The sequence below is a fragment of the Uloborus diversus genome, chromosome 8 (genome assembly GCF_026930045.1).
Source record: "Uloborus diversus isolate 005 chromosome 8, Udiv.v.3.1, whole genome shotgun sequence".
In the NCBI taxonomy this organism is placed as follows: Eukaryota; Metazoa; Arthropoda; class Arachnida; order Araneae; family Uloboridae; genus Uloborus; species Uloborus diversus.
In genome coordinates this window covers 62,534,635-62,550,312 of record NC_072738.1, presented here as the reverse complement: position 1 = coordinate 62,550,312, position 15,678 = coordinate 62,534,635, and the positions used below count along the sequence as shown (strand labels likewise).

Below are 15,678 nucleotides of genomic sequence, written 5' to 3'. Positions count from 1 at the left end.
CATTAAAATCCCGAAACGTAGCACGGAAATATCCAGTAAAGTTTCCGATTTTTTTTACAGTGAGTGTTTAGGGATCACAAGGTGCCACTTTGTTCTTTTTTTAACAGGGGTTCCCGTATAACCCCGAAACACGTGTCTGTAACTCCTATTCCGAAGACCAACCTACGGCTCATGCTCCACATAAGACCCACGAAACTTTCTAGTAAGGATCGCAGGTTCACTGTTAAATTTTTGAAAGAATAATTTGTTAGTGATGCAAAATTGGAGCCAAATACTCAGAATTCAGTTGCAGGAAAGTAGTTGCAAACTTTATAACTAAAATAAGCTTCAACTAATCATATCAACAATTCTTGGTTTGTAATTTTTTCCTTTCCGTATTTTCTCTTATTGCGTTGAAAAAAAAAATAATTATTTTAAAATTTAATGTGTGATCTGAGCTGCGAAAATCATCTTAATATAAGATACGCTGCAATTCAGTAAAAAAAAAAAGATTGGATACAACTGTGTTTTAAACATTAAACATTTCCGTAAATCGTTTTATTTTGCATTGACAAATTTTCGGCCGTGAAGCCATCCATATGGCTTAAAACTTTTAAACTTTAAACATTTCCGTAAAACGTTTTACTTTGCAACGGCAGTTTTTCGGCCGTGAAGCCATTCATAAGACAGAGTCTTGAAACCGTACTAAACTTTAAACATTTCCGTAAAAACCCTTTCTTTTACATCGACAGTGCTTCGGCCGTAAAGCCAACCAAAAGGCAGGAATCTCCAAATAATTCTCGACAATTTTCATACTGCAAGTTAAAGAATGAAGCTTCTATTAAAAATTTAATTAAAACCACCAGCAATAAACATAGTTACCTCTAGTAGTTGAAAATACACTAGTAGTTGATTCATAACTAGAAAATTAAATGAACAGAAGATATTCTAAAATTGCACAAAAACTACAATGACAAAATTTTTCAACGAAAATTGGCTTTAACAATGATAACTGTCGTGTCTCCCTTTTAAAGCAAATTCTTGAGCAAGAGTGCTGAAACGCCTTCGGAAGGCTTACATAATAAAGTTATTATTATCATTAAATATTTATTTATTCATTTTTATTTTCTTTATTTCTTAAATTTTTTGGTTATTAAAAAGTTAACAATTTAGTTTTATGTAATACTTACAGGATATAAAAATTCAAAATAATTTTAGCTAATTACAGACTGAAGTTTCAAATAATATTAAAATACATTATCATACTTTATATAAAGCTTAAAAGCAAACTTTACTAATAATAAAGCAGAAAGTCTCTCTGTCTGGATATTGGGATCTCTCTCTGTCTGGATCTCTGTGACGCCCATAGCGCGTAAACCGTTCGGCTAATTTTCATGAAATCTGGCACAAAATTAGTTTGTAGCATGAATGTGTGTGCACTGTAAAAACGATTCAGAAACGTTCCTGGTAAATAATGGGCTGCTGATGTGCCCAATTTCAACCAGGAACATATCTTACAAACACCAGGAACGTTTTCCGATAAAAGTCAGTAACCTTTCTGAAATATTGGAAAATCTCTCCTGTTAAAGCCAGTCGTGAACCTTCTAAAAAATTAAATTATTTGATTAGAACTTCCTCGATTTACTAAGGAAGAATTGAAACAACCATGGCCAAAGCTACACGAAAATTGAAAGCAAGAACCAAGCATATTCCTTGCCTCGCAAGACTGCAGCTATCCAGTGACATATTTACTCCCATTGGAAACTTAGTCAAACTGGACGGGCCGTAATCAAGTTAAAGCCTATACACTTAATAAACACACTCAGTCAATCTTTAAACTGGTAGCAAAAAATAGCTTTCACACCAGTGAGAAGTCTGCATCCGTGCATCTTTTAGCAATACAGGAAACTTTTTTGCGAAGATACTTGATTTTACGGGGAAATAGGTGAAAACCTCTGGAATCCCGAAAGTTTCCACGGAAATAACCAGTAACGTTTCGGAATTTTTTTACAGTGTGATATTTTGAAAATTCGATTTTGTTCTTTTTCTATTCCAATTTTAAGAACATTTTACCGAGCAAATTTTCATAACGTCGACGAACAAATTATCATAACGTGGACTAGCAAAATACCATAACATGGACGAGCAAACTACTATATGCCACCATGGGCGAGCAAATAAACATAGCAAATTGGCGAGAAATTCATCATCCATTATTTGTAAATATACAGGCGAACTAAATGACCTTTTAATTTTCTACTACGGGCAAAGCCGTACGGGTACCACTAGCTACTAATAAGAATAATCAATTCATGATAAAATATTATTTTTACTATAAAGTCTTATAAATATATTTCTTTTTTATCCAGTAATCAGTAACTTTTTTGACTGTGAACAGAGTTATAAATTCGGGGGGGGGGGCGGATATTTTCCTAGTGATACAACTACTGTACAATTTAAACTGACACAATATAGTTACTGACTTATACGAGAAGGGACTCAAAAATAACCGGATTTTTGTTCTAAGATATTTATATATTAGTTTATTCACAAAATTTCTTTTGTCTCCTTTAAAGTGTTCACCCTTAGATGCAATACACTTGTTAATTCCTTTTTTCCACTGTTAGAAGCTTCCCTGGAACTCTCTAACCTTGACCATGTCCAGTGCCCGTTGCGAAGTAGTATTTACAGCCTCTAAATCATCAAAATGCTTCATTTTCAGATTTTTTTTCATCCTCGGGAACAGAAACAGATCACAGGGGGGCTAGGTCTGGCGAATACGGGGGTCGAAGAACGATTGGCCACCCCTGAGAGGCCAATTAGCGGTTAATAGTAAAGTTTGTGTGTACGGGAGCGTCATCATTGTAAAGGAACCATCCTTCCAATCGCCTTAGCGAGCTCCAACTCACTCTTGTTTCTTCTAAATTTTCGTCAATCGTAAAACGACCACTCTCGTTGATTTTTTGGCAGTTTTTTTCAACATTTTCATCATTTCAAGACGTTGAAGGGCGCTCAGAGCGAGCATGATCTTCAACATTCATGCTACCGCGTTTAAAGCGCCCAAACCACTCAAAAACTTCTGTACGGCTCATAGCATTGGTCTTGAAAGCTTGTTGAAACATTTGGTAAGTTAATCCGTTGCCGACTTTTCAAGCAGGAGAAGCAAAATTTCAAGTTTAGTTTGTTCTTTTAAATCTGCCATGTAATGAGTTCGCAGACGGAAAGAAACAGCACCAGAGAAAACCAATCCTACGATCAGACGGTATCAATTAAACTGACACCACTTGCACAGTTGGTTTGTGAAGGTCTCTACTTGAGCCATCTAGCACTCACTTGAACACTCTACTACATCTAGGATTGGCATCGCACCATTAGTCCGGTTTCTTTTGGGTCCCCCTTGTAGTTACTCTTTTTTTATATAGACTTAAAATTAGTTGAACTCAAATTTTAATAACCAAGATAGTGGAAAAAATGGCCTTCTAATGGTTCAATCTTTGAAGTTTAAGTATATTAAATATTTGCTTCTGCATATTTATTCATTTTTCAGAAAAAAAAATACGATCTTTAAATATAAATACTTTTATTATTATTTCTTGTTACATCTACTTTTGAAAGTAAAAGCATAAGCGACAATAATACGCATGATTTTTAAAACACGTATTCTTGTATTGAAATCACATTTTATGCAATCATGCATTATGCAACTTAATTCACATCTGAAATAACTCTGCTACAATATTTGAATACAATATGTAAATTGATATCGCAGCCTTTGGACATTTCGTAGTTCGAATCCTACAGCTTCAAATCTATTTCTGTAAAGCAGTTCTGTAAAGCAGTCTTAAAAGATCTTTTGGTTCGCCTGTATGTTTACAAAAAATGTATGATCAATTTCTCGCCAATTGGCTTGCCCATGTTACGGGTTCACGTTATGATAACTTTGTAATTTACTCGTCCATCATATGATAATTTTGCTCGGGAAAATGTTAATAAAATTAGAATAGAAAAAGAACAAATCGAATTTTCGAAAAATCGATCCTAGGTGCACACCCCCATGCTACAAACTAATTCTGTGCCAAATTTCATGAAAATCAGCCGAACGGTCTAGGTGCTATGCGCGTCACAGAGATACGGACAGAGAGACATCCAGACAGAGAGACTTTCAGCTTTATTATTAGTAAAGAAGACGGATGCATTTTCAGCAGTGAAGCCCTACACTGTAGAAACGATTCAGAAACGTTCCCGGAAAATAATGGGCAGCTGATGTGCCCAATTTCTGCCAGTAAAATACCTTGCAAAAATCAGGAACGCTTTCCGTTAAAATTTCGTAAACTTAATAAAATTATCCTGGAAGATTCCTTAAAAATTCAGAAATCTTCCCATTAGAAACCAGTCGTGTCTCTGAAACTTTTAGAGTAAACTTGTTAGGTCTAATTCAATATATTGGCAGCTTCCTGATTTCTTTAGAAAGTTCTATACGATGTATTGTAAACACGGCCAAAGTTTAGACAGAATTGAAAGTAAGTATCAAGAATTATACTCACCTGCAGTTCTTGCAAAGCAATGTTGTCCATACTTATTCGCTCCCTTTGGGAGCTTGATCAGTATGGACGGGCCTTAATCGAACTGAAGCCGATGCACTTTATAAATATGCTCAGTTAATCTCTAAAGTGAAAGCTAAAAATATTTTTCACGACAGTAAGAAGTTTGCATTCTTGCAACTTGTAGCAATTCAGGAAACTTTTTGACAATGATACTTGATTTTTCCACGAAGTAGATAAAAACCATTGTAATCCCGAAACATTACACGGAAATATCAGTAACGTTTCGGATTTTGTTTACAGTGTACGCTCGGGAAGTTATTCAACGATTATTGGATTTAATAATTAAAACTATTGCGTCATTTTAAAGCGAATCATTGAGGAAGATTGTTGAAACGAACTCGATAGTTTACATATTAAAGAAAGTTCGCCTAAATAATTTTTGCGTGATCTGTTTTTTTTTTTTTTTTTTTTTTTTAATGACTTTAGAAGGATGGTGTCAAAGTATGTTCAAAATGATATAATTTTTTAAGTAAAATTTACAAATTAGATAAATTTGATTTCAAAATTTTTATCAAACGTTATATTCTGCATCAAATGAATTTTGGCAAAGAGTTTTTAACACCATTATAATGTTTTGATATTTTTTATCTATTTACTAATGTTAAAAAGAAATCGAACGGATTTTGTATGTTTATGCGTTCCAGGTAATCTCCGGAACCATTGCAACTATTTCAAAAATTCTTTCACTATATGAAAGGTGCCTTCGTACTGAATGACATACGGCTACTAGTAATGCATATATGAATTTATATTATTTTTTTAACTAATAGTTTGTCTTTGCAACCAGTTTTTGTTTCGTACTGTTTTGTTAGTCTATACGTAAATATTTCACCGACTGTCCCTCGTTTGTAATGTCAGAATGTTTAAAGGTTTTCTTCAAACTGATTGTTTTGGGATGGAAACATGTGACACAAAAAAGAATCACGATGTCTGCATAAGAAACGCCAAAGGCTTAACATGCAGTTGAGGCTGCAGAAGATAAGCTATATAGCGTTCTATTAGCCTTGGACAGTGCAACAAATTCAGAATCATAGAACGTTAATGCTTCAACATTGATTTAAAAAAATATTACTGAGATTCGATTCCGGCAAATAAGTTTTTTAATTCAAGTAATACAGTCAGACTATATATTATTCCGTGTTTCTAAAATTTGTAATTTTGCATACATTTCGGGCCATCCTTTAAGATTTTTTGATCATACTAAAATCGAAATGAAAATCATCTGCTAATGAATTCACTTAAATATCTTTAACTAAGAAATATAAGGGTAAGTGCACATAATAACCGTACATTCAAAGTTAAGAGTCAAAACAATAAAGAACAAAGAACTTTCGATACGAGAGAAATTCTGAAAATTATCACAGAAGAGGAAAAAATAAATGAAAATTATTTGGAGAAATATTCTTTAAGATGACCGTATTTAAGAATGTAAAACGAAATAATTATATAACAGCTTACAAATATCCCATCAGAAAGAAATTGCCATTGCCAAAAAAAAAAGGAGAGGCATGTAAAAATAGTACATTTTCCGAAGTATTCGAGAATAAGAAGTTGAAAGGGGTGAAAAAGACTCACCCCTTGATAGAATACACAATATTCAATCTACTAGTCAATCAGAATTTTAACACTTAAGAATACATTTATAAGATTTTCATTATCCATTGCATACTTCTTTCCAAAGTCTCATGATATTTAATGGACAGGTCCTCCCGTCCTATCAAGTAGCATGTCTAAAACTCGATCTTATTGAGGACGAAAAACCTAGGAAACAAACCTTATTTGACGCATGTAACTTTTTCCTCCCAAGAGTATTAAGAGTATCGTTCTAACAGCATCAGCTGCAGATAAGTTGGCTCATATTCCTTGCATTCCCATGCTCACTTCATATTTCCTTTTCCATTTTAAATAACTATAATTTCTAATGAAAATTACAAATGCCATATCCATCATCAAATCAGTTTGAACGTACAGCTATACGTAGTATAACGCTACATACGGGAAGATTTTATTTGTTTAGTGGGAATTATATGTTGGTCTCTCTTTATCAGGGAATGAGGTAAACCAACTCGTTTCAAAAAATCATAAAAACGAAACAAAGAATGGTATTTACCATTAAATTTTTAATTAAAAAGTACCTACATTAGATTTGTTTAGAACAAGATAATTTTTCAACCCGAACAAGGTCGGGACAAACTGTTAGTATTATTTAAAATTACATTAAACATTTCTGTAAAACCTTTTATTTTGCATCAAAGGTCTTTCAGCAGTGAAGCCAATCGTTCCGTTGAGTTTCGCATAAAATGTTGCCTGCGATCATTTTAGGAGTATATTATTTAATTAAATAAACAAATTAACGTAGGGGAATGGGGGGCAAAGTGAAATGAATGAGTTTTATCCGAAACGAACAAAACGAATATTTCCAGCCGAGGACTGCAGTTTCGTGCTTATTAGCACTCATCAGCCCGGCATAGGAAAGTGACTGAACTGGAGATGGAAAACCTCTTAAGGAAGCCAAGAGTGCCAAACAAACTGGTAGCTAATATAGAATTAGCACAAACCAGACGAGTTGAACCGAACCATTGCTTCGGTTGAATTTATTCATTCATTAGTTTCTAATGAAATATTTTTTATTGAATTTTAAAACATATTTTTGATTAAAGAATCAGTAAATAGAAGGTTGAAGGAATGAATGAAAAGATAATAAATCAATATAAAAGAATAATTAAATGAATAAATCAATTAATGTATGAAGAAAAATAAATGAGTGAGTAAAAGAATGAATGAATAAGAAAATAGGTGAACGAATGAATAAATAAGTGAATTACTAAATGAAGAAATGTAAAGGAATTAATTAATAAATGAAAACGTAAGTGATTTATGCTAAATGATTGAGTGAGTAAAAAAAACAATCTATTTCATTTTGCTCATCCACTTTGCTCCGTATGTACTTGACTAATTGTACAATTTATTTGAAATATAAATAAGCTTAATATTAACTAAATTAATACTGTATTGAGTTTTAGGAGGTCTCAATTAATATTTAAAATGTTAATAACATGAACTTTATCTTTTTATAGTTACAAAAATAATTTTTGACTTTCAACAAAATATTACAATTTGAGTATCATTTTTTTTAAATTGCCTGAATTACCAAATGCTTTAATCTTTGGCAGTATTTTTTTCTTACTGGAATAGACTATATATATATATATATATGTATATATATATATATATATATATATATATATATATATATATATATATATATATATATATATATATATATATATATATATATATATATATATATATATATATATATATATATATATATATATATATATATATATATATATATATATATATAAGACTATAGGAATAGACTAATATGGCAATACATAGTCAAAATAACACCAGATAGGTGGAGCTAAAAGCAGAGTAAATGTTTCACCATTTCACTTTGCCCCGCTATTTCATTTTGCCCCATGTTCCCCTACCTATAAAACACATACAGAAGCATATAAAACGAAGCCTTGAAATATATGGATAAGTGAAATACATTTAACATTCACGATGACACTATTCAATTAAAAAGTGTTTTGTTTCTAACAGTTTCTATTACTGTTTAAGAACTTTTGCACTACATTTTCTCCATTAATCGTAGAAACGTCCGGTAATAAATTTCACTGTCAACACTTGGGAATATCTTTTTGAAATGCGCATTATTGTATTATAATAAAAAAAAAACTGGGTTTGCTAAAACAAGAGAGTAAAGTCCATTTCCTTTAATAGTGTAAGTCACTTTCAGTTCATTTCCTTCCGAATCCAAATGCTTTTCCCACAGTTATTGGGAGCCAAATAAAAAATTTACGTACGCAAAATTATTGAAAAATTTTTTTTCTTAATTAAGAATAGAGATAATAATTAACTTAAATATGAAAAACATCGTGAAAGAAAATATAAATTGTTAGTATTTTGTTCGTAATTTGTTTTTTATTTACGTTAATAATTGGCTACCTTCAATCAGATCGTACTTGGCACATTATCACTTATCATTCATATTTTTAGCGACGATATTATCAGTAACTAATTTGAAATCTTGTATTGAAACTTTTTTCACAGAACACACAATAGAATTCGACTTAGCTTGTCATTTTTCTTTTAGTTAGAAAAACTAGCACTCGTTTAATAAAGTTTGTTAAAATAAAATTCTATTTTTTTACTTTCTTCTATATCTAATATATAGAAGAACGTATTGTATTCGTGCAAATTTTCGAATTTCGAATTTTGACGGATTCGAACGTTTTGAGGTGTGCTAAGTCCATTTCGACTATTTTTGGAAAATGTCTGTCTGTCTGTATGTGTGTGTGTGTCTGTGTGTGACAAGTTTTTTGTCGCCGCTCTACAGCAAAAACTACCGCATGAAATCGAACGAAATTTGGTACACATATGTGCCCTTATGCGAACTTGTGCCCATTGGTTTTTGGCGCGAATTCCTCCAAGGGGGTGGAGCAATGGGACGTTTTTTGAGTTACGCGTGCTTGCTATTCCTCAGGAAGTAGCTGGCGGAATCAAACAAAATTTGGTCCATATGTTGCCCATTAACAGGAACAGGTGCTGATTCAATTTTGATGTCAATAACTCAAACGGGGATTGAACTATAGAACGTTTTTTGTCGTCAATTGGGACTGCTGTATCTCAAGAAATAATGAACGGAATGAAAGAAAAATTTAACGGCAAGTAGCCCTTAGTGGATATAAGAGTTGATTTTATTTTGGTGTCAACAGCTAAAAAGGGGGTAGCGCAATCACCCGTTATTTTTTTCCATTGTGAGTGCCCTATCTCAAGAAGTAACGCTACGTTCTGGTCGAAATTTGGAATATATGTGAATCCATATGTAAAGAGGCTTTGGTTCAATTTTGACGCCAATCGCTCCAAGAGGTGTTTATTTTATTTTATGTTTTTTTGCGAATAAAAATAGCTTTATTAATGCAACAATAAGAAAGATAAATCGTAAAGATTGTCGTCTGCGTATTTCTAGTGATTTTAATTGTATGGAAATGATCGAAAATATTATCTCAATGATTTAAAATGTTTAACTGTTGCCATCTTATGTTTGTTAACAAATAAAATATTTGTAATTAATTCAAGCAAGGCTTTTAAAATAACTTTCAATTTTGCTCTTTGCTTTGCTTTTGCAAAAATTCAGACATTGGGATGGTCGTTAAGCTTTTGCATGTGTAATTTTGTTTTTGTTGGGAATATTGCTTCCTCGTCAAGCATGGGGAGGGATCAGAAAAAAAAAGAAAAATATAGAAGAAAGTTTCGTGGTGGCCACAACATACTAGTTATTTTTAGTTTTCAATGTAGAGGCATGAAATTGCCATGGATTGATCTTTAACGTTTTATAATATCGTTCAATAAAAACATTTTAAAGATAACATCCCATAAACACCTTCGGTATAGCTTCCAATCCTCATAAAATGCTTAAATTGCATTCTTGCAGTTTTATAAGGTAATCTTCCTCATCATTGTTTTTTATGATTATAAGAAAGTACTTTTTATGAAAAGATTTTTGAAACAAACTTTGAATAAAGTTTTCGAACTTCTTAGTAGCAATAATGTAATAAATAAAATTTTCTACTAATAAAAAAATAATACTCCTGCATCATTTTTTAGTTTAATTTCCTTTACTACATTTTTTCGTTTGGCAGAAGAGATCAACGAGCACACTTCAAATTTCTAATTGAAAATTCAATGTTGCAAAAAAAAAAAAAAATTGTCTATGAAAAGAAGACACGCGGTTATAACCACACAGAAATAATTTTCTTCCGAAATATTAGACAGACGAAACTAAACTTAGTTAAGAAATAAGGAAATACATTTGTAAAAGAAAATAAATGGAAATATTGCAACGTTAATTCACAAAACTTACAGAGAACTGAATACACGTGTTTTGAGGTTGCAAGGAGCACCTTTTTCAAAAAAAAAGCCACTAACCTAGCCAAGTACAATTTTAGTTACTAAGTTTGCTTTTAATTCAAAACTGTTGAGCAGTAATTTTAAAGAAAAGTTTTCGTTATATTTTGCATGATTTCATTTTCTATTCTCTGGGGGCGGGGGGGGGGATGATAATAAAAAAATAAGAAAAATAGGTAAATAATCACAATTCCCTTTTTACCCATGCAGGTAATAAATTTCTCCCTCTTTCTTCTATGCAGGCAAGCAGTGTATTTCTCTCTCTTTTTTTTTTTTTTTTTTTTTTTTTTTTTTTTTTTATTTACGAAATAGAAATAATTTGGCGCTTTCTAAAAGTTTTTCTTAAATTCAACATCTAAAATTTTAACTTGTCACACCACGTCTAAAGTTTGAATCGTTCCGTAAAATCTTTTTTTTTTTTTTGATGAATAACTTATAAAAAAAAATAATAATCTCATAAATCAAAACTTTATTGTAACATGATATACCGTGCGAAAGCGTAATCTATTTAAAATCTTCTATCATTAACTTTACTTAAAATAATAAAAATAAATGCTAACTAAGAAATATCCATCTATATTGAACTGCACTATACATAATTGTTTTACCATCGCATCTTTGAAAGATGAAAGTTATTGAAAAATAGATTCTGCTTTTTGTTCTATAACATAAATTACAAACTCAACATTTATTTCAGAGATACTAGCACGATTTTTGAACACTGAGATTTTAAACTTATAGCTGAAATTGTTTTAAATTGCCGTTATAAACTTGGAGATTGCAAGAGAAATAGTTTTCCTAAAGGTCTGGAATTAATTGTTAGTTTTGTTTTTTATTCTTTTTTTTTTTTTTCATGAAATCGAAAGCACATCTATGTGAATGTAAGAGGAACTAGCATATCTGATGGGGGACCATACGCATTCATTCATTAATTCACTTTTTTGTATTCATTCATTTATTCATTATTTTTTTTCTTACTTATTCACAAATTTATTCTCAAATTTATTAGCTCCTTAGTTTATTTATTTATTTGTTTGTTCCCTTTATTGTTTCGCTCATTCATTCATTTCTTTGTTCTTTTTATTATTTCACTCATTCATTCATTTATTTATTCTTTTTATTGTTTCACTCATTCATTTATTTATTTATCCATTTGAAAAGAAATATTTAAACTATAAAACAAAACATATTTCAATCGAAAAACGTTTTAACTATCCCTTTCCCTCATACATGAGCAAAGTGATAATTTTCCACTTTTATTTGATGATACAAATTTACTACAAAAACTGAAAAATAATGCTTCAATGTAAGTCTTATTATAAAAAATATTATTCTCTTTATGTATGACAATTTCAAATGCAAATTTGCAGGTTGTTTATTTAAAAAAATATACGTTGCATTAACTATTTTACTTTGCCTCACATTCCTCTATTTAAAAAAAAAACATTAGAGAGTTTTAACCCCCAACCTCTCAGAATATTTGAAAAAAAAAAAAACTACTTCTGCTTGTGATGAGTGTGGAATTATTATACGTTCCCTATCGATCCTGTTATTTTTTGACGTGACAATGAAGTGTATTGAAAATTGTCAAAAATAATATTTTGGAAAAGAAGCATTTTATTTCAATTTAAAAATTTATGACAACCAATAATAGAGTAAAAGAGCTTAAGATTGATAAAGAAATGGAAGGTTAGGGGCACATGCAGGCCATGCCCTCCCGCTCCCCCCTCCCTCCCCGTCCCTACCTAAACCCTCGACACTATTAGACATCCATATTGTGCTCAAACAATTTATAGATAAAATGTAAACGATTGCGATCATCTTTTTAATTATTTAAAAATTTTAAAAGCAACATTTGAAATATAACTTCTTTTCATTGCTTATGAAATTAATTAGTAACGTTTTCTCCCATTTTGGGCATTATTCCTGGCCGATTTATTGACAACCAAGAAGTTTCAGAATTTTTTCGCATGCAAAACCGTAGGTTCGGGCGTAGTGGAGTAGGGGAAATGTTATTCCTCGACTGACTCTCCCCCAAAAATGGTAGTTTGTAACAACCCAAAATTCAATGCCTGATTACAGCATGGGACAATGGGAAAAGGCAAAACAATAATGTAAAATTTGCACATGAAGTACACATTTTACTTAATAACTAGCTATACGCATAACATTCGCATAATTCAATTTTGTATTTTTTGGGTTTGACACTGCGCTTCACGATATTCATATACTTTACTACGCACAAATAACTTTTAAACTTAATTGTGCATCGTTCATCCTAACGATAATCTTAAGACTTTAAAACTAAGTTTAAAGATGCCAGTTTCATTTTGAAGACTTAAACTATGTTTTGGACAATTCTTACATTTATACGATGAAAACATTAACTTTTAATAGAGCCTGATCATTACACCTTGAGTCTCGAAACAAGCATTTCAGCTGAGTCCCATTTCAAGCGTACTTCATTGACGATAAGAAAAAAAAGAAAGGTATAGCTCTGTACCTAAGAGGTAAAGGGCATTACACTACGGAAGCAAAGTTTGCCAAGAGGTTAGCTTAAAATTTATCATGCGTGATGATTTGTGTTTACCGGAATGTCTTTCAAGGGTTCATAAAATGGAAATTTGTTTATCAAAATTTTAGTGCTTTTTACCTTAAAATAGAGCATAAAAAGTTGAATAAGGAGGTGCTTAAATCTTGATTTTTCAAAAAATAAATAAATAAATAAATAAATAAATAAATAAATAAATAAATAAATATAGTGCTCTTTTCCTCCGAGGTACAGAACTATGTTTTCATTTTTACTTTCTTCTATACCTAATATATAGAAGAAAGTATTGTATTCGTGCAAATTTTCAAATTTTGAATTTTGACGGATTCGAAGGTTTTGAGGTGTGCTGAGTCCATTTCGACTATTTTTGTCTGTCTCTCTCTCTGTGTGTGTGTGTGTGTGTGTGTGTGTGTGTGTGTGTGTGCCACGTCTGTGTGTGACCAGTTTTTTGTGGCCGCTCTACAGCAAAAACTACCGCATGAAATCGAACGAAATTTGGTACACATATGTGCCCCTATGTGAACTTGTGCCCATTGACTTTTGGCGCGAATTCCTCCAAGGGGGTAGAGCAATGGGAAGTTTTTTGAGTTACGCGTGCTTGCTATTCCTCAGGAAGTAACTGGCGGATTCAAACAAAATTTAGTCCATATGTTGCCATTAACAGGAACAGGTGCTGATTCAATTTTGGTGTCAATAACTCAAACGGGGATTGTGCTATAGAACGTTTTTTTGTCGTCAATTGTAAGTGCTGTATCTCAAGAAATAATGAACGGAATGAAAGAAAAATTTATCGGCAAGTAGTCCTTAGTGGGTATAAGAGCTGATTTTATTTTGGTGTCAACAGCTAAAGAGGGGTTAGCGCAATCGCCCGTTCTTTTTTTCCACTGTGAGTGCCCTATCTCAAGAAGTTATGCTACGTTCTGGTTGAAATTTGGAATATATGTGAATCCATATGTAAACAGGCTTTGGTTCAATTTTGACGCCAATCGCTTTTTTTTTGCGAATAAAAATAGCTTTTATATGCAACAATAAGAAACATATCGGCAATAAATCGTAATAGATTGTCGTCTGCGTATTTCTCGTGATTTTAATCGTATGGAAATGATCGGAAATATTGCCTCAATGATTTAAAATTTTTAATTGTTGACATCTTATGTTTTTTAACAAATAAAATATTTGTAATTAATTCAAGCAAGGCTTTTAAAATAACTTTCAATTTTCGCTTTTTGCTTTGCTTTTGTAATAATTCAGACATTGGGATGATCGTCAAGTATTTGCATGTGTAATTTTGTTTTTGTTAGGAATATTGCTTCCTCGTCAAGCATGGGGAGTGATCAGAAAAAAAAAAAGAAAGAAAAATATAGAAGAAAGTTTCGTGATGGCTACAACATACTAGTTGTCAATGGTCAAAACAAAGTGCTTGAAAAAGGACCCAGCGAAAGTGTTTTCTCCGGTGCTCAGGATGTTATGATCAGGCTCTATCAAAAGTTAATATTTTCATCTCATGAATGTAAGAGTAGTTCAAAACATAATTTGAATCTTCAAAATGACATTTGTATCTTTGAACTTAAATTGACAGTCTCATTTTTATCGTTATGATCGTCGATGTATAATGAAGTGCAAAAGTTTTATCTACCTGACAACAAAGTATGAGCATCGTGAAGCAGTGGCATAGCAAGAAATTTTAGATGGATAGAGATTTCGTTCATTTTTACACGCAGGTATATCGATAAATACATAGAAATTAATAGATGTAAATAGATTGATATGAGCAAATCTTTAGGTAGGTAACTAAATAGATATACCGATATAAATCGATAGAATTTTAGTTACAAATAGATAATAAATAGACACGTTAATAGATAGATAGTTATACATAGATATAGTTAAATAGCTTAGATAGTTACAAAGACAGGAAAATAGAGATATAGATATTAATACATTGAAATGGACATTAAATAATAAATACAGATAGATAGATGATGTTTATAAATCAATGGATGGATAGATAGATACGTTGATAGACAGAAATAGAGAAATATAAAAATGTGGCTATAAATAGGTATAGATAGAGAGATAGATATAAATAGATACATGGAAATCGATTGATGTACTTCGACAGATAGATAAGTAGATAGATAAATAGATGGATGTAGAATTATATAAATATTTATATAGAAATAGATAAATGAAAATAGATAAGAGGATATGAACAAATAAGTATATATAAGTGCAAATAGAGAGACAGCTATAAATATAGATAAATATTTTTATACAAGTAGCTAAATAGATAGTTACAGATAGACAGAAAATGGGGAGATAGAAAGTTAATGTATTGCGAAAAAAACATAAAGTGATAAAGACAGATAGATGGATGTATATAAGAGTGATTCTCCAAAATCCTGGTATTTTCCAATCACATTTTTTTAATAAAAATGCTTAGAAAAATCTGAAAAAAATCATACTTACTCTTAGTTAAAAATGCATTGAGAGAAAAATAGAGGGAACTCACTTTAACAACGCGACATCCCTCAAAGCAGGGGGTCACATTTTTACACACCAGAA

The 15,678-nt window shown here is 31.4% G+C and overlaps 1 protein-coding gene across 2 annotated transcripts in view; it reads right to left on the bottom strand.

Moving 5' to 3' along the window:
• LOC129227282 (rho GTPase-activating protein 100F-like) overlaps positions 1-15,678 on the bottom strand; it is a 127,700-nt gene that overhangs the window by 108,876 nt on the left and 3,146 nt on the right. The window lies entirely within an intron of this gene.